This window comes from Hemicordylus capensis, chromosome 6, assembly GCF_027244095.1.
Source record: "Hemicordylus capensis ecotype Gifberg chromosome 6, rHemCap1.1.pri, whole genome shotgun sequence".
In the NCBI taxonomy this organism is placed as follows: domain Eukaryota; kingdom Metazoa; phylum Chordata; class Lepidosauria; order Squamata; family Cordylidae; genus Hemicordylus; species Hemicordylus capensis.
This window is the reverse complement of record NC_069662.1, coordinates 19,481,103-19,508,207: the sequence shown is the minus strand read 5'-3', so window position 1 is coordinate 19,508,207 and position 27,105 is coordinate 19,481,103. Positions and strand designations below refer to the sequence as shown.

Sequence of the window (27,105 nt, the reverse complement as noted above, 5' to 3'; positions counted from 1 at the left end):
CCTCCGCGTTGTGGCACCTCCAGCCTGCTGCGATGCACCACCAGGGACATCGCTGTGGATTGGGCTGGCCTCCCTCTGGTGACAGGATGCATTATCTTTTTCACACCCTTCGCCTGCTTTTAAAATACCCTCTCCCTCCATTCCAAGCAGCACCTCTGTTTCTTCATAGCAGGGTGGATCACAGCCAAGGGCTTGCATGATCTCTCTCTCGCGCGCTCTCTCTCTCTCCTTCCCCCCTCCCTACTCCTCTGCAAGCCGGCTGGGTTTTGTTTGTTTGTCTGATCGATGCTAAAGCAATGGGGCACTTACATTTACATACATCTCAGTGATTTAGCATATGGTGGCCTTTCTCTCCCTCGCCTGCTTCTTCCTCTCTGGGTCACTCAGCATCTCTAACGGGGCGCCTGTCCAGGTTTGGGAGAGTGCCTTTCGCCGGCAAAGGAAGCGGAGACGGGCAAACTTCACCTTCTCTCTCTCTCTCTCTCTGCAGTACATTTTCGTTGCCTTTGGTGGTGGTGGGAGGTGTCAGGTCCCATCGGGGGAGGCAGAGGCTCACCTCTCGCGTGCCCCCCCCCCGCCTCCCAGAAGATCGATGCCCATGCAAGAACTGCCTCTTGTGTCGGAGCCAGGTTGGGGTGTGTGTGTGTGTGTGCACGTGTGCGTGTGCGCCCCCCACCGCGATTTGGGGAGATGGCTGGCCCATATCCCAGCGCAGCCAGGATCCGATGCCCCCCCACCCCGCCGCCGCCGCCCCCAGCGCCTAGGACTGCAGCGCTGTTCCTTCTCCTCTCGCTTTCCAACCTGCCTCTGCTGTGGTGGTGGTGGTGGTGATGGGGATGTGGTATTGGTGCTGAATGCTAATGACCCTCTCTGGTGTGCGTGCCTCTGTGTGTGTGTGTGTGTGTGTGTGTGTCTTTGCCTTGCGTGAGAAGGGAAAAGAACAGACGACGTGGTCTTGTCTGCGTTAAAGGAATAAAAATATATCAGCCCCCCCCCTCCTGCCTCCCGTCCCCTCCTCGCGCTCTCCCCCCCCCACCACATCCTTGCACTGCTGCCGCGGGTTTTTAGAAAGGTGACCCGGGAAGGGGGGGTATGAAAAACAAATAACTCAACTCTCTAAGCCATGCAGAGATTTCTAGGCTCAAGGCCCCCGGGAAAGGCAGCTTGCAAGAGACTTTGGCTCCCCGCCCCCCCGCCTCGCAGGCGACCATCCGCCCGCTCCGACGCCGGTTTCTGCTTTAACTTTGGGATGCAACATGTGTAACGCGGAAGCCTGCAACAACCTTGAACGGAGACAGACGCGGAGGGGGGAGCAAAGGCGGAGGGGGGGTGTGCCTGAGCGGTGAATAAAGATCGGAAAGAAATTTGGAGGGGGGGTGGGCAGAAAAGGAAGGGGGGGGAGAGATGCTGCCGCCGTTGCTGGCTGGATTTAGCGTTTGTTTGATTCCCCGCAGGAGGAAAGGAGATTAAAAAATAGGAATAAATACGTTTTTTTTAAAAAAGATCAAGAGGAGAAATTCTCTTTCTCTCCAGACGCGGAGAAATTTTTTGCTCTCCTTCAGATCCCTGGTTTATTCTTTCCTCGGGAGTTGTCATGAAAAGGTAAGACCGACTCTTTTTAAAAAATTCTTTCCCCCATTGCCGATAAACGTCCGGATGATGTGATGCAGGGTCAGGCATAGAGACTGTTGTCTGAATAATGGGGAAGGGGCTTCTGCTCCCATCTTCTCCACTACCGTCTGGTTTGGGTTTGGTGGGTTTTTGTTTTTGGTTGGGGGTTTTGGGTTTTTTTTTTTTTAAAGGAAAGTGAAGGGGGATCCCTAGTGGGAAGTGAAGTCTGGCCTTCCCCCCCAATCCCCAATAATTTTATTGACGATCTCGAAGAACTCTGGACTGATGCGTGACTGACCCTAGTTGAAGAGAAAGGCGCGGGGGGGGGGAAGTTCCTCCTTCACCCCTTCAGTTATTTTATACTGATGTCTTTTTCCTCTCTTTTCCCTTTTCCCCGAGTAAGGGGACTAGATTGGAGTTCTGATTGCAAAAGCGCCCCTTTTCCTCAAAGGAGGCAGGATTTGCAGGGGAAGAATGGGTGACACCCCCCCTTTTCTCTCTTTTGTGTGTGTGTGTGTACACTCGCGCGCGATTTGTTTGTGGCATTGATCATCGAGACAGCAAGAGATGCAAAAAGGTGATCTTTTAAAGAATCCTCCTTTTTATTATTCTGAATTAATTTCCACCGGTGTAACTGCAAACGATGAAGCCCGAGAGAGGGGCGTACAGACTTGATTGCTGCGTCTGGCTTTTATGAACGGAGGAGCCTGTGTCTCTCTGTTCAAGCCAACTGAAGGGCATCTACCTTTTTCCCGGGGAGAGACAGAAAGAGACAGGAGCAGCACAGCCTCCCTTCCCAGCGCCGCTGCCGCCGCTTGCTGCTTGCTGCCTGTAATGTGTGGCCTCCGCCGAAGCGGCAGCGGGGAAGGGATACTGCGGGATCGGGCCCAGCTTGCCCGTGGGAGCGTGGACGGCCAGTGGGAGGGCTCCTCCGGGGCTCTCCCGAAGTGGAGTCTGGTGGGTCGAACCAGATGGCACCTCGGACGCCTGGGTTCTTTGGGAGGAGAGGAGAGCCTGGTGCTTGGTGGGCCTGGCACGGCTAAAGATGAGCATGGGGGGGGGGAGAGTGGTGTGTGTGTGTGTGTGTGTGTGTGTGTGTGTGTGTGGTGGGGGGAGAGAGCCAGGGCTCTTGGGTCTTCTGGGAGGAGCGCGGGGCTTGCAGCAGGAGGGAGCCAACAGCTAGAAGCCAATAGGTCTCCCCAAAGGTAGTGGATCACAGTGGTCACAAAAGTGGGGCAACGAGCCAGGTCCTTTGGCTCTCAGGGGCGGGAAGGATCAATGAGCAGAGGCAGGGCTCTCCCTGAAGGGGGCAGGGGCAGGAGATGCTGGTGGGAGACAGCAGGAGAGGGTTGTTGGGTTAGGGGTTCATTCCCCCACACACACACACACCCGTTTGGGCCTTGGACGCCCGAGATGCCATGCACCGTATGAATTAGGTGTGGAGGTGTGAGAGGAGATAGGCCCCTTTGGTCTGGTGGGAAGGCTTGGAAAGGGTGCCCAGCTGGACAGAAGGAGCCCACCCCTGACCTGGAGGAGCAGCTGGCTGAGGTGAGAAGAGCCTGGGGTGGGGGGTGGGGTGGGGGGGAAGCCTTTCCCCATTGCAGCTGGGTCCCTGGGTATCATGGCAAGGAAGGACCACACCTCTCACTCAGCGGAGAGGCCCGGGAGATCCTAAGATGGCAGCCTCAGACCCGAAGAGGTCCCACAGCAACAGCAGCTGTAGCAGCAGCAGCAGCAGCAGCCCCTGCCCAAGAGAAGGGGCTCTCTCCGGTGCTGAGGGTGCTGCTGTATCGCCCAGGTCCCAGGGAGGCCCTCTTCCTCGCAAGGAGGGCTCTCTAAAGGGGGCTTTTCTTCCTCAGGATTCTGACAGGTTGGATGGGAGTGAAAGGAGGGTTCCATTCATTTGTAAGCCGGCTGTTCAGCTGGAGAGTGATTTGTCTATCAGTCATTAAAAGCAACACCCCACTGCTACTTGAAAGCAAGAGCGGGGCTGAAGGACAACAGGATCCGACCTGGGTCTGTATCTTTGTCTGTATGCCCCAAAAGAGAGGGATACGAGCGGAGAGTGGAGCGTCCAAGACCTGGCAGTGTGGTGGGAGAGAGATCCGAAGAGTCCTGGCCGACCCAGTCTTCTGGGCTCGCAGCTTCCTTGCTCCAGACCCATTTGCCACTGGCACACGGACTGCTGCAAAAGCTCAGGTTACCCGCCGGCCTCCCACCCCCTGGTGCTCATGGATCTGGGGAATCCACCCCCTCCCTGCCCGGCGGCCTTCTTGGTACCCCTTGGAGACAGCTGCCTGCCTGGCTTGGGCCAGTGATTGCCATGTCTCCTGTGCACACATTGTCCCAAGGCGGGTGGGATAGGGGGTTGCCAGGCAGCTGGGCCTGAATGAATGTGGACTGGGAGCCAGAACAGTTGGGCATTCTGGGAGGGGACAGGAGTAACCGGACAGAAAACAAGGGGGTATTGCCCTCTCAGTGCTCCTGAGTTCCTTGAGGAAAGACTGGGTCTTCCCAAGTCAGTCAGAGCCAGGCTGCCTGGGTTCGCTGCTGCTGTCCTCAATGGCGTCTTTTCCAGGGGGTTCCTCAAATCCCTCCCACACATGCTGACTTGTAAGCACTCTTTTCCATACATAAACCTTCCTGCCAAACCCCTGGAAATAGCAATACATCTTCTCTGTGACAGAAATAACAGTGCAACGTGTGTGTGTGTGTGTGTGTGTGTGTGTGTGTGTGTGTGTGTGATTATTGGCAGGGGAAAGACAAGATGGGAGCAGGGGGAATGAAAACTGCAGGAGGGATGCAAAGAGGTAGTGTAGGTAGGCGATTCAGATTATGACGACTTTGGTGCTAGGGGGTGCTGTTTCCTAGAGAGCAGTAAGACCAAAGATGCTGGGCTAGTAGAAGTAGGGTGGGGTCCATTACAGGGGGGAAGAAATACTGCCTCCTGTTGGCTGGTGTACATGGTCCGTTTGGTATTCCCACTTGCTGTCGTCCGGAGATCCCTCTCGTTAGGGTTTCTTTTCTTTTCATGAATGAGCCATGGAACTGCCTGTCACAAGATTTTGCAAATAGATATAGGCTCAACTGGCCATTTTTGTTCAAGGCTTTTCAAGAGTTCTATGCAAAACAGTGCATATGAGGCAGGAGATACTTTTGCTTCATAATTGTCGCTGTGGTTTTCTGTGGAAACTGTGTTTTCAGAGTGGGGCGTGTTTGTGAATCTCTAAGGAGTTGCAATAGGAGGTGTGAGCTCCTTCCCCTCTCAGCCCTTCCTCAGCCCATTTTTTGGTGGGTGAGTGTTTTGCTATGGCCAAAAGGCAGAATGTTGGCTGGCCAGCCCACCGTCCATCTTTGTGCAATCCCAGGGACTCCCTGTGGTTGCTAGTTATAAAGAGAGCATTTCCGAGCTTCTGAAAAGCTCTGAAGAACCAATGCTGCTGTGCTGGACTCAGAAGACTCAGTTAAGATGGACCATTGGTTGGGCCCCATTTGATGGTGACCATGACCTGTGACTGACTGAGTGGGTGAATGAATGAGTGTGTGTATCTTTGCCTATGGATTCCCACCCTTAGGACCCCACTTTGCTGAGTGTGTACTGTCTGTCTGGCAGTGTGCTTTCTTCCCTGTGTCTGTGGTCTTTTCATACCTTAAAGCCGGTTGTTCACATGTAAGGTTGCTAGCATCTTACTAGGCAGGTGTGTCCTTGAAGGAGCTCCGCATGTATCACTGGTAGTTCCTCATTTCTGACTGTGCGTATGTGTCAATGATCCTCTCCGCTGCTCTGGATTCATCAGTGGCTGTTTCTCCTTACTGATCATTGTAGTGTGTGTGTGTGTGTGTGTGTGTGTGTGTGTGTGTGTGTGTGTATCAGGGGTTGGATGTCCTTCCTGGTATCTGTATCAGAGGCTGTATCTCTGCTTTGTGTGTGCGTGCGTGCACATGGTTTGTTCTTTCCCCTCCGACTGTTCGTGGATCAGTGGCTGTCTCTGTCCTCTGTCTATTTAACCAACTGTCTCCTCTCTGACTGTGCATGTTGCTTGGTTGATTCTTCTGGCTCAAGTGTGCCCCCGTGTCGATCACTGTCTCTTGTCAGGATTCTGTGTGATGTGTCGCTGTTTCAGGAGCTGCTCTTCCCCTCCAACAATGTGTGTCAAGGCAAACAGCCTTCATCCTCATAGTTCAACAGATAGCGGGTTGGACACAGACAGACCCTGGGCTCGTGGGTTCAAGCTCCAACGTAGCCATGGACTCACAATACGGACAAATCATTCCCAGCCCCCGTTTCCCATCTGCAACTGCAACTCAAAAATATTAATGATTCCCACCTGGAGGTGGTTGTGAGGATGAACGAGATAAGGATGGTCAAGCCTATTTCCTTAACGTTTGTGTCCAGGTAATGGTCTCCCTGTGAGAGGGGCCACTCCTGGCTTTCTCTCTCCTTGTGGGTGGTCTCAAGTGGAATTTCTCTCCACTTGTGGGTTGGTCTCTTTGGGTGTATGTTTTCTCCCCTTAAGAGGTGTTGGCTGGTGGGAGGGCCCTCCTGGCAACAGATCAGCTGCTTTGGGTGTGGTCAGTCAAAGAGGCCAAGACATACAGCAGATGGGTGTTTTACATTGTTGATGCTAAAGAACTCTTACGTATTGCTACCTGGGGTAGGGGTAGGGGTAGGGGTAGGGGTAGGGGTAGGGGTAGGGGTAGGAGTAGTGAATCTGTATGAAAATGTGCACCTAGCCGGCAAGCATGCAGTATATAGCTCTGAGTGCATACAGCTGAGTCAAGCCATATGTATGTAGCTCCTGAATAGCCTGCCACGTGTATCCCCATATTCCTTTCAAACAGATCTTCAGGCCGCAGCCACGTACTTGCACAGAGATGCTGCCTGTCCTTACAATTCCCCTTTGGCATTTGAAGTACAGCTGCAAGTGAGGTATTGTGGAGAATGTGCACCAACGTACAGCATGAAGAGGATTTTAGACATTGCCCAGTCAGTCTGCAGAGTGTGCTGGAGACTGTGCAAAGTCTGACAGCACAAGTAGGATGTGGCACACACTGCTCAGTCACTGTGTACATTCTCCATGAGGAAAACATGCACCTTGGTTGGTCAAGTATGAAATGGTCCACCTTCTCCAACTTCAGTTGGAGGCTATGCATGTTGACTGGCCAACATTCTCTCATTAACATGGCTAATTTATCTGCTTCATCTTCACATTGGCCAGCATTTCTGCACCTTTTCCCAATCAGGTCATGTTAACCACATGATATATATTTGACACATAGACATTTTGTGAGTAGGGTTCTTCTGACCTATATCTTCATGGTTTTTCCTGCAAGAGGTAGGACATTTTAGAGCCATGATTTCCTCACTGTTTGTGTAGCCGTGACACTCCTTGTAAGCATATCTGTATTGTATCACTGTACCTATTCCCCAGTGCAAACCAGGATTGTAAGCACATACTTTCAAGATGTTATTTCCAGTATTCTGATTACATCCAGACAGGGGTACGCTGTCACACGGTGCTGTGTGCACTGGCATCATTGTGAGTCTGTCTTGCAGTGTACCTACACAGGGTATTTACACGTAGCCTCTCTGCTTGCACCTACACAGTTTGGGTTGTGCTAGACAGCTGCGACTTTTTAGACAGACAGACACCAGTTTCAGTACCTGTACATCCTTTATGCCATCGTACGAACAGTCAAAAAACACTGACGCAATATACTTCTTTACTATCACGTACATGATGCCCAGTTTTAATAGAGACATTAGAACTTGTGGCAGCAGCGCCAACCCAGAAGCCGTGGTACCGCTGGAGAGAACCGGCAGTAGCACTACCATTATTTCCATATTTATTCCCATTGTAGCAAATGGAGAAAAGTACAGCAATGCTGGGAGTAGTATTGTTGGTTCTCGACAGCAGTGCCACTACTTCTGGGTCTACAAGCTCTACAAGTTCTACAATGCGCCGCATGTTCTAACATCTCCGTTAGAACTGTGCATCACATCAGTCACTGTACTTACACAAAACAGCAAGACCACACAATTGCCCACGCGGTCACCACATGTCTCCATGCCGTGCTCTCATTCTGTCCCAAAGATGTTTTCATAGAGGGCTTATATGGCTCCCGTGAGATGGCGGTCGTCACATGGCATCATCTGATGGTACCTTCACATTCATGGACTCAGTAGATAATACCTGAATACTTTCACGTACTCCGGGCCTGTATTTAAAATCTGCCTGCAAGTTAATGTGTGCTGGCTTCCCAATAGCTGCAGCCCCTCAGCTAACAACCCCTGCTAACTTGGCAAAGAGGCACCTTTTAATGTGGTGATTCTCTTTATTTAGCAGGGGGAGAGTAACTGACCCTATCCACCCCCAGCACAGTACCTCCAGTTACTGTTGCTGGGGTCTATCTTATGTTTCTTTTTAGATTGTGAGCCCTTTGGGGACAGGGATCCATCTCATTTATTTATTATTTCTCTGTGTAAACCGCCCTGAGCCATTTTTGGAAGGGCGGCATAGAAATCGAATTATTATTATTAATAATAATAATAACAATAATAATAACAACAGGGTTGTACACCATGTTGCACAAAACTGCCATTAATGGACTGGCAAGGTGTAGTATACATTATACACTGATTTTTGCTCTGTTTTTCATAGACGCCAGCATAAGTACCCTTTTACTATATAACTTCATACTGCGATCCAGGTGCTCACCTGTTGATGCCCAGGCCCAGGTTACACCATTGCTGTAAAGGTAAAGGTAAAGTGTGCCATTGAGTGGTGTCAATTCCTGGCGACCACAGAGCGCTGTGGTTGTCTTTGGTAGAATACAGGAGGGGTTTACCATTGCCTCCTCCCGTGCAGTATGAGATGATGCCTTTCAGCATCTTCCTATATTGCTGCTGCCCTATACAGGCGTTTCCCATAGTCTGAGAAACATACCAGCGGGGATTTGAAGCGGCAACCTTCTGCTTGCTAGTCAAGCATTTCCCTGCTGCACCACTTAAGGTGACTTACACCATTGCCGTAGCCCCTCGTAAATGGGATCTCTGAGTGTAGTTGGCAATATTCACCTTGTGCCTACCCCCACCTCACAATGCTTATCCAGACATTTGGTACCATCTCTCACAGGCAGTCTCCACGAAAAACCTCTCCTGGTTGGAATAAACCGTTGTCACGTTTTCTGGTCCTGGACCGTAATACATTTCAATTCGATTTAGAAAGTTTCGTCACATTGGAAGTGGGATTATCCATCCTCCTGAAAGTAGTTTTAGGCAGTAGCTCTCTCCTCTCTCCCACATACACTCAAACGCTGACTACAGCACTGCCTTTTCCTCTGGCCGCGTATTTCAGGCTGCAAATCCCCCCCTCCAGGAACAAGTGCTTCCATGTAAACGGCCAGATCTGATGGTGTCCCCTGGCAGTACCTGCTGCCCACTCTCCTGCCCGTGTCAGCCTTGGTGCTGCTTACGCATGTTCTTCTCCAACCGAACCTACAGGTCTTTGCCTGCAGTGCCTACACTGCACTCCACACCCTGTCTCGTTTCTCTCTCTCTCTCGCTGCCATCTGCCCCCACCTGTTCCTCCCTGCAAAACCAGAGGATTCCGGGACCGGTGCCGACCCACGACCGCCCCCCCCCCCACACCTTCCCCAGATGCTCCAGTTACCAGAATGAGCCACTAATGGGCAGTTATGAAAAAGCTTCTCCCCCCACCCCCCCAACCGCCGCTCTAGTGAAGAGAAGAGAGCACTGGGCGGCAAGAGCTGCTGGGCACAGCTGTGCTTGCAAAAGTGGACGGCTGTCCAGCTTCAAGGAGACGGGAGCCATCCAGCGTGAGGCAGAGGGCTTGGCAGCTTTGCTTGAAATCTGTGCACACCAAAACAGCTGGGAAAAGGCCCTTGCCAATGGAGGGGGGTGGGAATGAAAGAGACTCTGGAAGCAGCTGTTGGAGCAGGGATCTTTTAGCCAGTGCAGAGAGGCAAATGCCATAATTTGAGATGGGAAGAGTTGAAGGGGGCAGGGGCAGGAAAATAGGGCTTCAGTTTGAGTCCAGCCAGCCCCACCACCTCTTTTCGATGCCCAAGGGCTGGTCCTGCGACATATCATGGATTAATCTTAATGGGCATGTACAGAGACTCCCCACTGCTCCATCTGGAGTCTACGCCAAAGCATTATTTCTCTGGGCCTCGAGCAAACTTGGGACGTGGGCCCCCTCCCCAAGAAAGGCCTTGCCTGTTCTGAAGAATGGGAGGCTTGATTGACTTCCTTTAGCTTCTTTCAGTTGCCTTTTGTTGAAGCTCCTTCTGTTTCTGCCTGCCTGATTTGTATTTATAGCCAGACGTGGCAACACGGCATCCATTCATCCCATTCATTCACTCATTCCATTTCTATGGGCACCCTTCAATATATTATCAGGGCAGCTCACAATAATAAGAAAAATGCAATAAAAGCCCAACAGTAAAGCAATGGTTAAAAAGCTAAAACAATGGATGGGACATGTATATTGATTAGATGTATGCTCATTACACACATGCTCGTTATACATATGCGTAGATGTATATTAATTGTGCATGAGTGATCAATGCCTTTTAGGTGCTGTTCCTTGTTCCTGGGATCTGCTCTTGGCTCTTTGCACTCTGGAGAGCAGAAGCCAAACTCACGGCCTCTCAAACATTCTGGAGCTATACATCCTGTTCTGCCACCAGTGATGGCTCCCGCTGCCACTGGGGTCTCAGCATCCCTGACTATTATGACGCTTGTCCCTCCTTCCTGCTGCCACTTAGCTGCCACACCCCATTGGATTATCCCATTTGTGCATAAGACACATGTTTGCATGAACATCCTTTGGCATGAGCTACAATTTAGCCTCATTCCCCTGCTCTTGTTAATGGACTTGTAGCCCAGACTATGCCCCCACACCGGGACCTGGTTAAAAGTGTGGTTCCCCAGGAACACAGGAAGCTGCCTTATACTGAGTCAGACCCTTGGGCCATCTAGCTCAGTGCTGCATACACTGACTAGCAGCAGCACTCCAGGGTTTCAGTCAGGAGTTTTCCCCAGCCCTTGCTGGAGATGCTGCAGGGACCTTCTGCATGCAAAGCAGATGCTCTCCGGCTGAGCTGTGTCCACATCCCTTCCACCCTCATGCTTGGGCCCTGTCTTGATTTAAGGAGCCGGAAGTGTCACTTCTAGGCAGGTCTGGGCCCCAATTCCTCTCATGTTGGAAATTAACCGTTTAGGACGAGGGCCTGGCTTTTTAAATTAGAGGAGCTGGGACTCCACGCCGGCCTTTCCGTATTTCAGGCCCTGAGCCATGGCCGTCTAAACCCAGATATCCACAGTTTGGCTGTGATGATGTAAGTGAAATGCACTTTGCACATGCTCTGTTGCTACCATACACATCCCAGATCTGAGCCTGAAGAGAGTTGCCTTGGCTAAAGCCTTAGCTTAAATTAATTGGGGTGGTGACGAGGGCGAGAAGTGTGAGTCTGGGTAAAAGGGCAGGCATGGAAGCCGGAGTGGGGAAGCCCACGACAGAGATGGAGGAGCAGCAAACCAGGATTATGAGGCATCAGAAGACAGCGCTTCTGTGCACAGCACAAGTCCTGAGTGTGTGTGTGTGTGTGGTTTCCAAATTAATTACAGGCAAAGAAGAGCCTGTGAGCGTCACTTGATGGGATTAAGGGTTTGTGGGAGGCATGAAATTGACGCACGAAACTCTGGACCCCTCGTCTCCCCTTTGGCTGCAGGAACCTGGTGATTGGTTCCTCTTTGCTCATCATGCTCCCCTCCTAATTCCTTTTCCGTGCAGCCTGTCTTGGGGGGCCCTCTTTCTTTCCCTCTCCCCCAACCTGCTGCGATCCGGGGGGATTTCGCTCCTGCAGGCGGCTGGCAGGTGGAAATGAAACCTGCCGACTTTGATTAAACCTCTCCAAGGCGTTTGTGTCTCGTCAGTGCAGTGTGGCAGTGAAGGATAGCAGAGTCTGATGATCCAGCCTCATCCCCACCCACCCCCACTCCAAAAATTAGGATGTCTCACAACCACCCTAAATGCTCAGTTTGGGGCATTTTAGTTTAGGAAAGGGGGGCCCATGACAACAGTTTATAAAATTTTGCTCAGTGTGAAAAAAGTGGATAGAGAAATTTTTTGTTGTTGTTCCGCTGCCTCTCACAATACTAGGTCTTCAAGTGAGATTGATTGGCAGTAGATTCAGGACGGACCAAAAGAAAGTATTTCAGAAGTACTACTCCTTCACACCTTACATAAGGTACTTTATGGGATTCATTGCCACAGGATACAGTAATGGTTACAGCTTGGACAACTTAAAAGGGGATTAGACAGATTCATGTAGAAGACGTGAATCAATGGCTAGTGATGCCATGGCCACCCTAGCTAAAATAGAACCTTCATGTTCAGAGGCAGTATACCCCTGAATACCTGTTGCTGGGGTGGGGTGGGGGTGGGGTGGGGAAGCAAACCGTGGGAAAGGCCTTTTGCCTTTGTGCCGTGCTGGAGGTGGGATTCCCAGAAGCATCTTGTCTACCACTGAGGGGAAAGACGGACACTCCAGCAGGGTTCTTACGTTCCTATTCTTAGCTTCCCTCCCACGCTAGGAGAATCATAGAGCTGGGAATAAGACTAAAAGGCCACATCCAGGAAAAAGCTGGCACAGATGGCAGACCCCTCCTCCTCTAGATCATACCAAGGAGAGTGAGCTGGTTTCCACCCCACCCCACTTCCTAGAGCTCAGTGCATCAGTTCCTCGGTGCATCAGTGTCCCCGATCCCGTCAGAGCCCACCCCGCAGGGAGGGTGGCCAAAGGGCTTTCCCTGCTTTGCCCCACCTTCAAAGCTGGGCATCTTCCCATCCAAAATAACGTTCACTGTTCTCAGGAAAGGGTCAGTCTTGTCTGAGATCCTTTGACCAGAGATTATAGGTCCCAGCCTGGGACCTTTGACATGCCAAGCATGTGCTGCACCACTGAACTATGGGGCCAGTAGGGCCTGCTCTCCCCTCAGCCTCTCCCTTCAAACCCTAGTGTTCCCTAGCCCCGTTGATGCTGCCTCCCCCAAACACATAGTTTGCTCCTTCAGTCTTTCTCGATAATACAAAAGTGAAACGTGTGTGGAATCAGACGTCACTCTCAGAAGTGGGTGTGGAATCCCCACACCAGACTCAGCTGCAATTCAACCTCTGGTCTAAATAACGCAGAACAAACAGGGGAGAAAGAAGCTGAGGTCTTTTCAAGCTTCTACTGTGTATGGCACTGACCCCTCATTTCTCCTTCTCTCCTCTTGAGATCCATTTATTTCCATTTATTTCCATTTAAATTCCATAATGAATTTATTTCCATTTAAAAAAAAAAAATTGTAGGCCACTCCAAACTTTAGTCTCTGCTCTCTGGGTGGTTTACAAGAACATAAAACAGATTAAAGATAAAAACTGAAGAACAAGACCATAAAACAGATTAAAAATAAAAACCTTACAACAATTTAAAACCACAGTCCATCTAAAAAGTTTGGGTGACAAAATAAGTCTTTAGAGACATTTTTAAAGGCACAGGCTCCCATTTGTACCCCATTTCCTATTGCTTTGCTGGCACTTGTGTGGCTTGTAATGCCAATAACTGAACAGGAAGCCAGTTTCACCCAGCAAATGCCCTCGTTGTCTGCCAGCTGCTCCTGAGCAAGAGATCTCTGTGTACACACAGAAGCCATGACCTGCAGGCCACTGCCCCATCAAGGCATCCCAGCAGCACATAAACAGCCCCAACCTGCCCCCGAGGCAGCTGCTGTGCCCTGGTGCCAAGGAAGGGATGGGCCAGCCCCTGCCCAAACCGCTGCCCCGCCCCAGAGGTCAGAGCTGGCAGTGGCACGGCCATTTGCCCTGGTGTGTGGCACCCACCCAGCGATGTCAAACACCCAGGGGCCATGTTCGTTTCCGTGTTCCTCCAACTGAGACGCGCGCAGGAAAGAAAAAGCGAGAAAAAGGACAAAAACGCAGCACGACTCGGGGCCCCGAGGGGAGAGAAAGAAAAGGCAGGAAAATCAATAACTCTGGCAGGAACCAAAGAGAGAGGGGAGAGGAGGAAGAAAAGAGAAAAGGAGGGAAAGCTCACTGGGAGGGAGGGGGACCTGGTGGGTTAGCGGAGAGTTCAGAAAGCTTCTTGGGGTCTCTGAGAGGATGCAGGCAAAGGAGCCAGCAATATGGAGTTCGTCCTTGTGTCATCTGTTATAATGTGCGGGAGGAAAGGGACTTGTTGGTTGCTCCGTGTTCCTGCAATATGTTTCTTTAAAGGCTGTGACTTCATATATTCTTCAGCTGCTTTGCATGGTACAGAAATCCCTGCATGCAGTCAGCAGGTGAATCGCCACACAGAGGTGACTTCTTTGTCAGAACTGTATTATTTTTATTCCACCGTTTTGCCAAAAAGCACGGGGGTGGCATGCCTAGATCTCCCCCTCCCTGTTTTATCTTCACAACAACCCTGTGAGGTGGGGCGGGGGCTGGTCCAGGGTTACTCAATGGGCATTTGAACCCAAGCCTCAGTCTATCCCTCTAATCACGACAACACCACCCTGACTCTTCACTGCCCACATTTTGTGAGATGTGAAGAAGGAGCTCTGGCTACCTCTGTGTGTAAGGCAGGAATCTGGAGTGTTCACTGAGGGGCAGCTCCTCCTTCCTTTTTGCCACGTTGCCCTGTTGTGTACCACCCTCCCCTGCTCTTTAGGTGTTCACAACAACCCTTTGAGGGAGGCGGCCACTATTGTTCCCATTTTACAGGTGAGGCAAATGGCGCCAAGAGCAAAGAACTCCCGCAAAGCCAGCAGAGGAGGTGGCACCTGGGCAGACACTCGATCCGTGGGACCCACCACCCACCCACCTACAATCCCTCCCCTGTCATGACTATTCTGGATGGTGGTAGGGTGACAGGAGCAGGAAGGGGGAGAAGGGGGGTCTTCGCTCGCACAAGGCCCTGATGAGCCGGGCAGAGCGCCGGCTTTTGATTGCACTCCCAGGAATAGAAACACTTCTGTGATTGCGGAAATTACTGTCTCCTCAGCAAAGAGGCAGAGGGGACGTGGGCTTAACCTCCTCTCTTCCAGCGGGGACCACACTAGTAGGCCCATCGACCCAGGTAGCAGGCCTCATTCTGCGGTGCCCCAGGGCAGAGACCACAGAAGCCCAGCTGGCTCCAGATCCTACTTTCTATGGCTGAGCTGTAGGCATGCATTAATGGTGTGTTGCTGAGCATTGCCAAAGCACCCCAATGGCGGGCACTGGCTCTGCCAAGGGCTGCCTGGAGCACCTGTGTGCTGCTCACCTTTGGGCTCGTGCCCACGATGGTGTGTGCTGATACCCGGGGCTGCCGAACCATAAGTCACGGCTCCGTTTACTTCTAGATACCTGTAGCCCTTCCTGTGAGCAGAGCTGCCAGGGCGGGGGGGGGGGAGCCCACACTATCTAGGGTGAGCTGAAGCTTGCTTCTAGCATTATGTGTATATGTATGTATTGGTTTATTTCGGCCCAAGGCCAGCATACTAGCATTATGTGGTATTTGCCCCTGTGGCTCTGGTGAGATTGAAACGACAGCTCATGTACCCGTGTACTGTCACTATTACCGTGATATTTGGCATAAGCTCATCTCTTCAGATATTAGCTCCTATCCAGGCTGTACTGATTCCTTTTACCTAAATTTCCACTTGGCAGATCAGAATGACTCTAGATCCTATAATGTGGCTAAGTTCTGCCTTAGAGCTAGCAAAATTCGTTTAGAGCTCATTAAGAACTAAATATTCTATGAGATTTAACACCACTCTGTATTAATTACATAATTTTGCTGTCGTGCTACCTTTATACGCAGTGTCATTCTGTTATTAGTGTTGACTAACATTTATATATAGTTTTATGTCCATAGTTTTAACTTCTAGCTTCTTCTACTATTATACTAAGTAATTTTATAGAGACTTTTTATTATTTTGTAGGAGTAGATTGTATGAACCGTTTTTGTCTATTTTTCTGTTGTGCTGGTCAAAGACCGAAATAAAGACGATGACTATGCATTATGTGAGGAAAGCAGGCAGTGATCCGGGGGCAGAACTAATATTTCCTGCTGGCAACTGCTGCAACATATGGAGGTTATTCACACAATCAAAAACTATGTTCTACCTGGGTTTAGGAGCTGCATGTGCTCCCAGTATTCGGTTGTGTGGAAGCAAGGAAGGAGGGAAGCCTGGGTAGCTTTTCCTCCTACCTTGCTTCCACGCAATCATTTCTACCCAGTTTTCCTCCTGCCTGGCTTCCACATAGCTGAAAAATGAGAGCACCCACAGCTTTGGGGGTGGAGCCACTATTGGGCGAACGGGTTCAAAGAACCCAGGCCACCACCAATCAGGGGCCATGCCTCGCGGCCCCAACACACACCCCTGCGTCTGACTTCGGACACGTGGGTGGGGCGTTATTTTACTCTCAAATGGGGCCATTTGGGAACAAAATCAGCCCACACTGCATTGGCAGTGCAGGCCAGAGTGACTCTCCCTGCCTTTAAAGGCAGGGAGAGCCGCTCCTGGCCTCGCTGCCAATGCAGCAGGGCCGATCTCACTCCCAAACGGAGTTGTGCGGCCCCATTTGGGAGAGAGATTGGCCCGTGCTACTACGTTGGCAGTGCGGCCGGAACGTATCTCCCTGCCTTTAAAGGCAGGGAGTGTTGCTCTGGCCCGCGCTGCCCAATGCAGCACAGGCTGATCTGCCTTCCAAACGGGGCCACATGGCCCCGTTTGGGAGGGAGACCATGCCCCCACACCTGATGTCAGACGTGGAGGCGTGGCTAGCCAGGGCCCCGCGTCTGACGTCAGATGCAGGGGCGGGGCCAGGGGCCGCGGTGGCCAAACACGGGCCGCCACCAGCCTTGCTCTGCAGCTGCACAGCTCCCAAACCTGGGTAGAACACAGTTTTTGGTGGTGTGGATAACCTCATGGTGCCTCTTCTCACGAGCAGTGCGAAGGGCTAGAGGGCGGGCTGCAGGGAAGGCTGGTTTAACATACCTTCTCCGCAGAAGAGCAGTCCATTCTCCTTGGGCAAGCAGATTGCCCGCCCGGACAAGCACTGGCTCCTGCTGATAGCTCCGAGGGTTGGTGTGCCGTTGTGCATCTCCTCACCCTGCCCCCCGGAGCTCCAATAATGCTCCGCACGAATGTGTGGTGCATTATAGGGATTCCCCTCCCCTCCCCTCCCCGAGTCTGTCAGCTGTGGCTTCAAGCAGCCACAACTGACACACAATCAGATAAACAGGGTTAGGAGAGCGCTTGCTTTCCTAACCCCATTTAGAAGGGTGGCTCCACAAGAGGATTTGCCACCATGGTGCCACCAGAATTGGGCACAATCACGGTGGTTCACATGCATGTGCAAAACCAGGTTGGACTCCCTTAGTCTGGTTTTGCATGCACGTGTGAATAGCCTCATTAGACCCTGCAATGGGGTCACATTGTATCTCGGAAGTGTGCTTCCACATTTCCTGTGTTGTGACACCGCAGTCCCTACTCAGACAGCAGGGTGCCATTCACATTTCCAATGCCTTGTTTCGAATTTAGTCACTGCGATATAGAGTTAGGATGTCGTATATCCGGCGTAAGAAAGTTGCGGTTTTTTCGGGTTGTTAGTTTCCGCGAGACGGCTCCCCCTGCCTGTTTATGTTTCGAATGCGACTTGCCTGAACGGAGGCATTTTGCTGCTGTTGAGCAGTTAGCCTGGAAAGCGCCATCGTGTGCTTAAGCCAGGGGTTCTCAAATTTGGCTCCCTGGATGTTGCTGGAACATAGTGAAACGCTATGGGGAAACACTATGACAGGCCTGGGAAATGAAATGCATGAGAGGTGTCATAGCAGCATTTGGGGTGGAGAGATGGTCTTGTGGTAGCAGGCATCAATTGTCCCCTTTGCTAAGCAGCGTCTGCCTTGGCTTGCATTTGGATAGGTGATTACATGTGAGCACTCTTAGAAGATGAGGCCATAGCTCAGTGGAAGAGCATCTGCATGATTCCATGCAGAAGGTCCTAAGTTCACTCCCTGGCATCTTCAGGTAGGCTCAGAGAGACTCCTGCCTGGAACCCAGGAAAGCCACTGCCAGTCAGTGTAGACAACACTGAGCTAGATGGAGCAAGGGTCTGACTCAGTATAAGGCAGCTTCCTATGGAGTTGTTGTCCAACAACACCTGGGGGCCCAAGTTTAAGAACCCCCTGGTTTACTTAAGCCTTTGTTATTATTATTATTATTATTATTATTATTATTATTATTATTACATTTATATCCCGCTCTTCCTCCAAGGAGCCCAAAGTGGTGTACTACATACTTGAGTTTCTCTTTCACAACAACCCTGTGAAGTAGGCTAGGCTGAGAGAGAAGTGACTGGCCCAGAGTCACCCAGCAAGTATCATGGCTGAATGGGGATTTGAACTCAGGTCTCCCCAGTCCTAGTCCAGCACTCTAACCACTACACCACTTGCTGGCTCTCTTGTTGTGGCTGACACCATCCTTCCCAGACTTAGCTAGTGAGGTGTTCCACGCACATGTAGGTGTGCATTTGTGGCACACTAGCTGTGCACGCTTGCTATATGTAGGGTTTTTTTGGGTGCGGGGTGCATTGTGCATTATGCAGACACAGGTTTCTAAAATACACTTTTGGAACACACTGAAATATACTCTTGGAATACAGACAGAAATGGCTTGGTATGTGTGCACTACAGCAAATCTATCCCCCCCCCCCCGCATACTTGTGTGAAGAGTAGGGGGCAGGGCACTCCCGCCCTGTGATTGCAGCACAGACAATCACGCCCTTCTATTCCAGCTTAATCAGCTCAGGATAGTACTCATTCCTTGGCGGTCTTTTGCCATTACGAATGCAGATGAGGCCCAGACATTGCACAAATGAATATGCATTGAAAGAGTGGAGGAGAAACTTCTTATTTAATCTCTCCCTAAACTTCAGCAATTAGGCGTATAGAAGTCTTGTTCAGAGGGGATCAGAGATAAATAGTATGTGTGAAGTGTTCCTAGATTGTACTTTGGATATACAAAGAGGTCTGTTATAGCCCATCAAAACTTAGAGCCCCCCACCCCGTCACGTGTGGGGTAAAATTCAGAGTATTTTTATCTGCATTATTTGTGCTGGACCTTATTAGGTTAAGGCATGTCTGTCCTTTGGGTTAGTCATCTGGTGAGTTGTGATGTGTTAAGGCAAACCTCAATGCAAGCAGGGTTTCCTGACAAGCAGCATCCCTGTAGGCGTAAAGCATCCTCATTCAGGGGAGCGTTTCCAAACTGTGAATCAGCTTTTACCTGACCTGTTTCATCCCAGTGTCTTTAAAAGCTTTGGTTTCTATTTTGGTGTTTGTGGTAATTATCTGACGTTTTACTGAATTTTATAACTTTGCAACATGTGATTTTGCAGGGTGAGGGGACTGCAAGTGGCCTCGTTATGTTAAAACAGGATATACATTTAATGAGGAATAGTCTTAATATGTGAGCAGCAGTGCCTGATTAGCTACTGCATGGCTCCAAGGGTGTCTTGGGGTTGTGTTCTGTAATGTATTGTACGCAAAAAGCTTCACGGCTGTTTTGGATGGGGATGCCTATGTAAGCATCTGCATGTATAATTATTATTTGAGATGCCTACCACCAGTTTAATGGGCAGAATGCCTTCTAACAGGGGTTCTCAACCTTAGGAAGGTGGAGGATGGAAGGTTCCAAGTTCCCTCCCTGGCGTCTCCAAGATAGGGCTGAGAGACTCCTGCCTGTAACCTTGGAGAAGCCGCTGCCAGTCTGTGAAGACAATACTGAGCTAGATGGACCAAGGGTCTGACTCGGTATATGGCAGCTTCCTATGATGTTGTTGTTTGACGACAACTCCCATATTCCCAGCCCAAAGGCCATTATAGCCGGGGACAATGGGAGTTGTAGTCCAACAACATCTGGGGACCCAAGTTTGAGAACTCCTGCCTTTTCATCTTGATTGTTTTCTTCATAACCCTGGGGAGCAAAGCCAGCCCTGGAGTTTTTCACGCCCTAGGAAAGGTTTGACTTTGGCAACTCCCCCAGCCAAGAAGTACGGAGCTCCGGCTTTAACTGGACCCATGCAGGCTGCTCATGCGCCAGGCCGAATGGCCAGCCAATGTGGGTGACCAGCAAAACTAGCCCCCGCCAGTTTGGGGATACAGTGGCGGGAAAGGGAAAAGAGAGGAGGAGCGAGGAGCCCGCCATCCTTCCTCTACTGCTACCGCCTCCCTCCCCTCAGCAGTGCCGGCCCTGCGATCCTCAGGGCCAGCCAAATTGTCTATCTCTCTGAGAGCTTTTTTCAGAAAACAGGCTTTACTGTGGGTTTTCTGCGAGGCTTTACTGCAAGTTTGAAGTTGCCCGAAAAGACTGAAGCAAAAAGTGGATTTTTTTTAAACCCTCATTTTTTATGAAGTGTATATAAACCAGGCTACAATCTAACGTTTTTTCCTTCTTCTACATTTATATCCCGCTTTTCCTCTGAGGAGTACATGATTCTGTTTATCCTTACAACAACCCTGTGAGGTGGGTTAGGCTGAGAGATACATGACTGGCCCAGAGTCACCCTGTGAGTTTCGCATTTTAAAATTTTATTGGTTTTTACATTAACAATCCAATTACATTTAATTAAGTAAATATTGACTTCCCACTTACCAGTCTGCGTGAACCATGTTAACTATACATATAAACCATTGCTATAGTAATTCAAAACACATATACTCCACATTGCAACTCGATTTTACCCTACCCAACCTGCTGTTATTACTAAATTTCAAACCTTGCTGAAAGGTCCATGTTAGAAAACTAGTTCTTTAAGTAAGGTAAAAATGGTCCCCAATCTTCTTTGAAACATTCCAAGTTTTCATCCCTTATAAGTGCTGTAAGTTTTGCCATCTCAGCATATTCCAAAATTTTTATCAACCAGTCTTCTTTTGAGAGCATTTTATTGTCTTTCCATTTCTGCACATATACTATTCTAGCTGCCGTGGTTGCATACATTAAAAATGTTAAGTTTCTTCTGGAGAACTCTCCTTGAGTTATTCCCAGCTGGAAGGATTCTGGCCTCTTAGGAAATGTCATTTAAAAATTTTTCTTCAGCTCATTATATATCATATCCCAAAAGTCCTTTGCCTTCCCGCATGACCGACCACATATGGGAAAAGGTCCCTTCACATTGTCTACATTTCCAACATTTGTTTGAAACATTTCTATACATTAATGCTATTTTTTTCGGTGTCAAATACCACCTGTACATCATCTTATAATAATTTTCTTTTAAAGTATAACATGCAGTGAACTTTAAATCAGTTTTCCATAATTTTTCCCAAGCTGCCATCTCTATATTACGACCCACATCTTGAGCCCATTTTATCATAGTCGTTTTAACCACTTCGTCTCTTGTCTCCTCCAAAAGCAACAACTTATACATCTTAGATTTTCATCATTTTCACACACCCAGTGAGTTTCATGGTTGAATGGGGATTCAAACTTTTTTTTTCATGGAATGCGATGAAAATCCCCGAATTGTGTGTGAAGTGGTCCCTGATAGCTTATAGGGACTTCAGGGTAAATTTGGCTGATATGTGAATCAGAAGCATAAGGAGGCTGGCGGCAGTCTGTGTGCGGCCGCCGCCGTGACCCCCTGGCCCACCCACCCCCACGTCCGACATCAGACGCAGGGGCCCGGCTAGCCACGCCCTCGTGTCTGACATCAGATGCGGGGGACGTGGTCTCTCCCTCCCAGATGGGGCTGCGTGGCTGCTGAGGTCGGCCTAGTGGATGGGCCAGCCGTGCTGGCAGCAAGGCGACCTGCAAATCGTTCTTTAGGTGGGGGCTGCTCCCTCCCTCTGCTTTCTGGCCTCCCCCCACCCCCCACTGCTGCTCCCACCACCCCTTTGCTGCTGCTTCTGCTGCTCCTTGTCCTGCCACAGCTTCTGTCGTGGATGGTGTCCCTTCCTGCTCTCTGAGGAAGCCCCAGTGGGAGATGCAGGCCAGCTGTGCTCTAGCTGCCTTGGCAGTCTGACCATTCATGGCAGGCCTCTCTCTGACTCCCTTCCCGCTTCAGAGGTAAGAGGGAGAAAGAGAGGGGAGGAGAGCTGGTCTTGTGGTAGCCAGCATGACTTGTCCCCTTAGCTAAGCAGGGTCTGCCCTGGTTGTATTTGAATGGGAGACTAGAAGTGTGAGCCCTGTAAGATAGTCCCCTCAGGGGATGGAGCCACTCTGGGAAGAGCAGAAGGTTTCAAGTTCCCTCTCTGGCTTCTCCAAGATAGGGCTGAGAGAGATTCCTGCCTGCAACCTTGGAGAAGCTGCTGCCAGTCTGTGAAGACAATACTGAGCTAGATAGACCAGTGGTCTGACTCAGTATATGGCAGCTTCCTATGTTTCTATGTCAAAGAGGCTCCCACTTGGGCCACCTCTACAGGGCAGGGTGTGTTAAACACTTTGCTATGATGGCTTCCCTGCTAAGCTAGAGTCAGTGACTCTTCCTGGTTAGATGGGAGAATGAGGGAGACATTTTGTATCCCTTCCCTATAGTATGGGGTGGGAGAGGGGCTTGCCTAGTTGTCCGGAGGCAATGTTTAATCTCCATAAACTGGACTGACCTCACAAGCAAGCAAACTTGCAGTTATGGCCTGCGAAGTCAATTCATTTCACAGATGGGAAAACTGAGTGGGGGAAGTGATTTGCCCTGCAGGTTCTTGTCTCAGCTGGAACAGGGAGGCTTTGTGTCTTTGGGTCCAGCATATTATCCGTTCAGTCACATATGTAGCTGCCGGTGTATGTGTGTGTGTGTGTGTGTGTATTTGCAGCCGGGTACCATTTTGTGTGCATTGTGTGGCTTTCTATTTGGCTGTGACTGTGTACATTGACATTTATTTATGTAAAAAGTTTGTGTCTCCCTTTTGCATTATTGCATCAATAATGTTCATAGGAAGCTTTTATATGTTGACTTATACAGAGTCAGACCACTGGTCCATCTAGCTCAGTATCAGGAGAGCTGGTCTTGTGGTAGCAAGCATGAATTTCCCCCTCTGCTAAGCAGGGTCCATCCTGGTTGCATTTGAATGGTAGACTACATGTGAGCACTGGAAGATATTCCCCTCAGGGGATGGAGCCGCTCTGGGAAGAGCAGAAGGTTCCAAGTTCCCTCCCTGGCGTCTCCAAGATAGGGCTGAGAGAGACTCCTGCCTGCAACCTTGGAGAAGCTGCTGCCAGTCTGTGTAGACAATACTGAGCTAGATGGCCTTGGTATATGACAACTGGCTATGTTCCTATGTCTACACAGACCTACAATAGTCTGTGTAGACTAAAGCAGCGTACAATATTTTAAGAAATCATAAAAGCAAAGCAAAGCAAACAATAAACAGTAAATACCCAGGGTAGCTCCAGCTGTGTGATAAGGTTGCATGCAGGACTGGAGCCAGGCTGGCGGCAGCCTGTGTGTGGCCGCTGCTGCGGCCCCTGGCCCCGCCCCCCGCGTCTGACATCAGGCGCACCCAGCTAGCCATGCCCCGCATCTGACATCAAACACGGGGGCGTGGTCTCCCTTCCAAACAGGGCCACATGGCCCCATTTGGGAGGGAGATCTATTGGCCCCGCTGCATTGGCAGCAGGACCAGGAGTGGCTCTCCCTGCCTTTAAGGCAGGGAGAGTCGTTCTGGCCACGCTACCAATGTAGCGCAGGCTGATTTCGGCTCCAAACGGGGCTGCGTGGCCCAGTTTGGGACTGAAATAACGCCCCCGTGTCTGATGTCAGACGCGGGGGCGTGTCTGGGGCTGCACTTGTGGCCCCTGATTAGGTGCGGCCCGGGTGCTTTGAACCCATTTGCCCAACAGTGGCTCCGCCCTTGGTTGTGTGAGAAGGAGGTGTTGCATGAGTGGCTCTGTGTCTGTGTACAGATCTGCAGCCTTTGTGTTAATGGGTGCTGGTGGAGATGGGTGTGGGTCTGCCAACTGGTGCATGGTGTGTGTGTGTGTGCATTTCTTGCCAGGGGAGTGTGCATACCTCAGTGAGCCACATGTATTTGTATAGTCCTCTGCAGTGTGCATGGCCCTGGGTATGGCTGTGTGTATATATACATCTGCAGAGTGTGCTTTTCTGTGTTGTACTCCTCTTTGTCATTTGGCATTGGCACCTGACATCTGCTGACCACGCTCTCTCCATCATCCTGGTGCCTCCTGTCTTGGTGCCAACTGGTTCCTTGGCTGGCATTGCTGCTTCTCAGGTAGATCGGCGCATGGAGGAGATGTTGGGGGCACAGCAAGATCGGCATCAAGGGCCATGGATGATGTTCAGCTGGCAGCAAACCCCTGCCAGGCATCATCTTGACGCTTCTTCCCAACTCAGCAGCTGCGTCTCCCTGCCCTGTTCGACCACCTTGCCTTAGGGAGCCAATTGATCAGCACGTTATGGCCAGGATCACGCACAGGCTGGGGGAAGGACAGTGTGTTCCTCCCAGGATGGAGCTCTCTGTGCATGAAGGAGAAGGGTTAGGCCCCCTCCCAGACTGAACTCCGTCAGACCGCTGGGGTATGGGCATCCTCCACACACTGGGGAGTTGTACATTGTCACAAGTCAGCAATGGAAACAGATCTCTCCTGGATTGGGGGCAAGCGGGCTCACAGTCCATTTTCTAGGCCCTGTCTGAGTCCAGGAGTGCAGTCTGTCCCTGGAACAGCAAGTAGGATATGAAAAACGGCGTGGGAGGTGTGGGTGTAGACTGCGGGGCCCTCCCCTGCTTTGACTTGACTTTATATCCTGCCTTATTCCCTGCGGTCAGAGCCGTTTACAGCAGCTTATTGACCATTTGTTGGTAGGAAGCACCCCACAGGGACAAGCAGGGGGCTCACTGGGAACTGGGCCTGACTCAGGTTGATGAGTTGGGGGGCCAAGCAGTGATTTCATCCAAGGGTCCGTTTATTCTCTGTACGCTGGACAAGATGGGCGCCTGGCCCTGAAGGGAGAGGGGGAATATTCAGCCCTTGTGACCAAGACGTCCCACATTCCCAGGGGTTAAGAAGGCACAGCCGACGTACAGTTTTGCACACGGGAATCTTGCCAGGGAACTGGTGACCACTGCATCCCGGGGAACAAACTCTTGTTTCCAGTTGCATCCTGAAGTAATGGCCAACGTATGGTGAGTGGATGATGGAGGTGAATGAGGGTGCTGGGGAGCAATCTGAGGCAGCTTTCAGTCTCAAAGGGGTTTGGTGGCCATGCTTAGGACGATGCCTCTTTCTCTACTCCATGAGCTGAGATGGCTTTGATGGGTTCTTCCCAGGAGGGGCCATGCCCCGAGCAGGGAATGTTTGTGGGCATGAGGGCAAAGGTGGAGGCGGAGTCCTAGCAGAGGAGAGCTGGTCTTGCGATAGCAAGCATGACTTGTCCCCTTATCTAAGCAGGGTCCACCCTGGTTTGCATATAAATGGGAGACTGGATGTGTGAGCACTGTAAGATATTCCCCTCAGGGTATGGAGCCGCTCTGGGAAGAGCAGAAGGTTCCGAGTTCCCTCCTTGGCTTCTCCAAGATAGGGCTGAGAGAAATTCCTGCCTGCAATCTTGGAGAAGCTGCTACTAGTCTGTGAAGACAATACTGAGCTAGATAGACCAATGGTCTGACTCTGTATATGACAGCAGCCTCCACTCCAGGACCTAGCTGCTTATGTACTCCCTGATGGAGTGTGGGGTTCAAAATGGGACCTGAGAGAGCTGGGCCAATGTCTCTAGTAGGAACATAGGAAGCTGCCTTATACTGAGTCAGACCCTTGGTCCATCTAGCTCAGTATTGTCTGCACTGACTGGCAGCGGCTTTCCAAGGTTGCAGGCAGGGGTCTTTCCTAGTCCTACCTGGAAATGCCAGAAATTGAACCTGGGGCCCTCTGCATGCAAAGCAGATGCTCTAACCCTGAGCTTTGGCCCCATCCCAGTAAGGCATAGCCTTGCAAGTAACCCACCCAGCTGAGCCATCCACACATGGGGACTGTGGGTCCCACACTGGAGCAGGCCGTCAGTAAGGATGGCAAGGGCTGGAGGATAATGGTCAGTGACCAAGGAGGCTAGAGAGATCCAGTGACCAAGGAGGCTAGAGAGATCCTATTGTAGGTCTGTGTAGACATAGGAACATAGCCAGCTGCCGTATACCAAGTCTATCTAGCTCAGTATTGTCTACACAGACTGGCAGCCGCTTCTCCAAGGTTGCAGGCAGGAATCTCTCTCAGCCCTATCTTGGAGATGCTGCCAGGGAGGGAACTTAGAACCTTCTGCTCTTCCCAGAGCGGCTCCATCCCCTCAGGGGAATATCTTCCAGTGCTCACATGTAGTCTACCATTCAAATGCAACCAGGATGAACCCTGCTTAGCAGAGGGGGAAATTCATGCTTGCTACCACAAGACCAGCTCTCCTGATACTGAGCTAGATGGACCAGTGGTCTGACTCTGTATAAGTCAACATATAACAGCTTCTTATGAACATTATTGATGGTGGGAGAGCTGGTCTTGTGGCAGAAAGCATGACTTGTCCCCTTAGCTAAGCAGGGTCCACCCTGGTTGCATATGGATGGGAGACTAGAAGTGTGATCTCTGTAAGATCTTCCCCTCAGGAGATGGAGCCACCATTCTGGGAAGAGCAGAAGGTTTCAAGTTCCCTCCAGGGGCATAACTACTATTAGGCAAGGGGAGGCAGTCGTCTTGGGGCCCCACTGCCTCGAGGGGTCCCCCAGAGGCACATCACATGACTCCCCACCCACCCATGTTGCACCCCCTATGAATTATGTTGAGTCTCTTGGCGATCGGCAGGAGCAGAGAGTAAAAAAACTAGATTGTGAAGTGTGTTTGTGTGTGTATATCAGCGAGGGGCCCATTTTAAAATCTTGTCTCTGGGCCCCCTCCAACCTTGCTACGCCCCTGGTTCCCTCCCTGGCTTCTTCAAGATAGGGCTGAGAGAGATTCCTGCCTGCAACCTTGGAGAAGCCACTGCCAGTCTGTGAAGACAATACTGAGCTAGATAGACCTATGGTCTGATTCGGTATATGGCAGCTTCCTGTGTTCCTATGTTCCAGGCAGTGCAGGGCACACCCTGTGTGAGTTGGAGGATAACTTGCCACGGGCCTTTGGCACTGATTATAGAGCACCTTGTCAGGCAGCCATCTTGATCAAGGGCAGGATACATGGGGTGCCCAAATTGGGCCCAGCATTCACAGGGCTGGGAAGTTGAGAGGAGCTCAGATGGGCTGGGGGAGCTGTTTTCTGCTGGCTTCTCAACCAAATCCCCTGCTAAGCCATGGCAGGCCACACAGCTGGAGACCCAGAGGCTGCAACTGGTCCAACAGTTGATGGTTCCATTGCGGAGAACCAGACCTTCCTATTATCTGTTTGGACTGCATTGATGTTCAAACTGCTATTTCAGTCTGGAGGGAATTTTCCTGGCTTGGAATCAA

General features: G+C 50.8%; 1 protein-coding gene across 1 annotated transcript in view; it reads left to right on the top strand.

The window, feature by feature from the left end:
• The first annotated feature begins 1,419 nt into the window (after nucleotides 1-1,419).
• Nucleotides 1,420-27,105, top strand: part of GRIN2D (glutamate ionotropic receptor NMDA type subunit 2D) — a 112,320-nt gene continuing 86,634 nt past the window's right edge. Inside the window, exon 1 of the mRNA XM_053261565.1 lies at nucleotides 1,420-1,602. The gene's annotated coding sequence lies outside the window, so the exon portion shown is untranslated. The remainder of the gene's footprint in view (nucleotides 1,603-27,105) is intronic.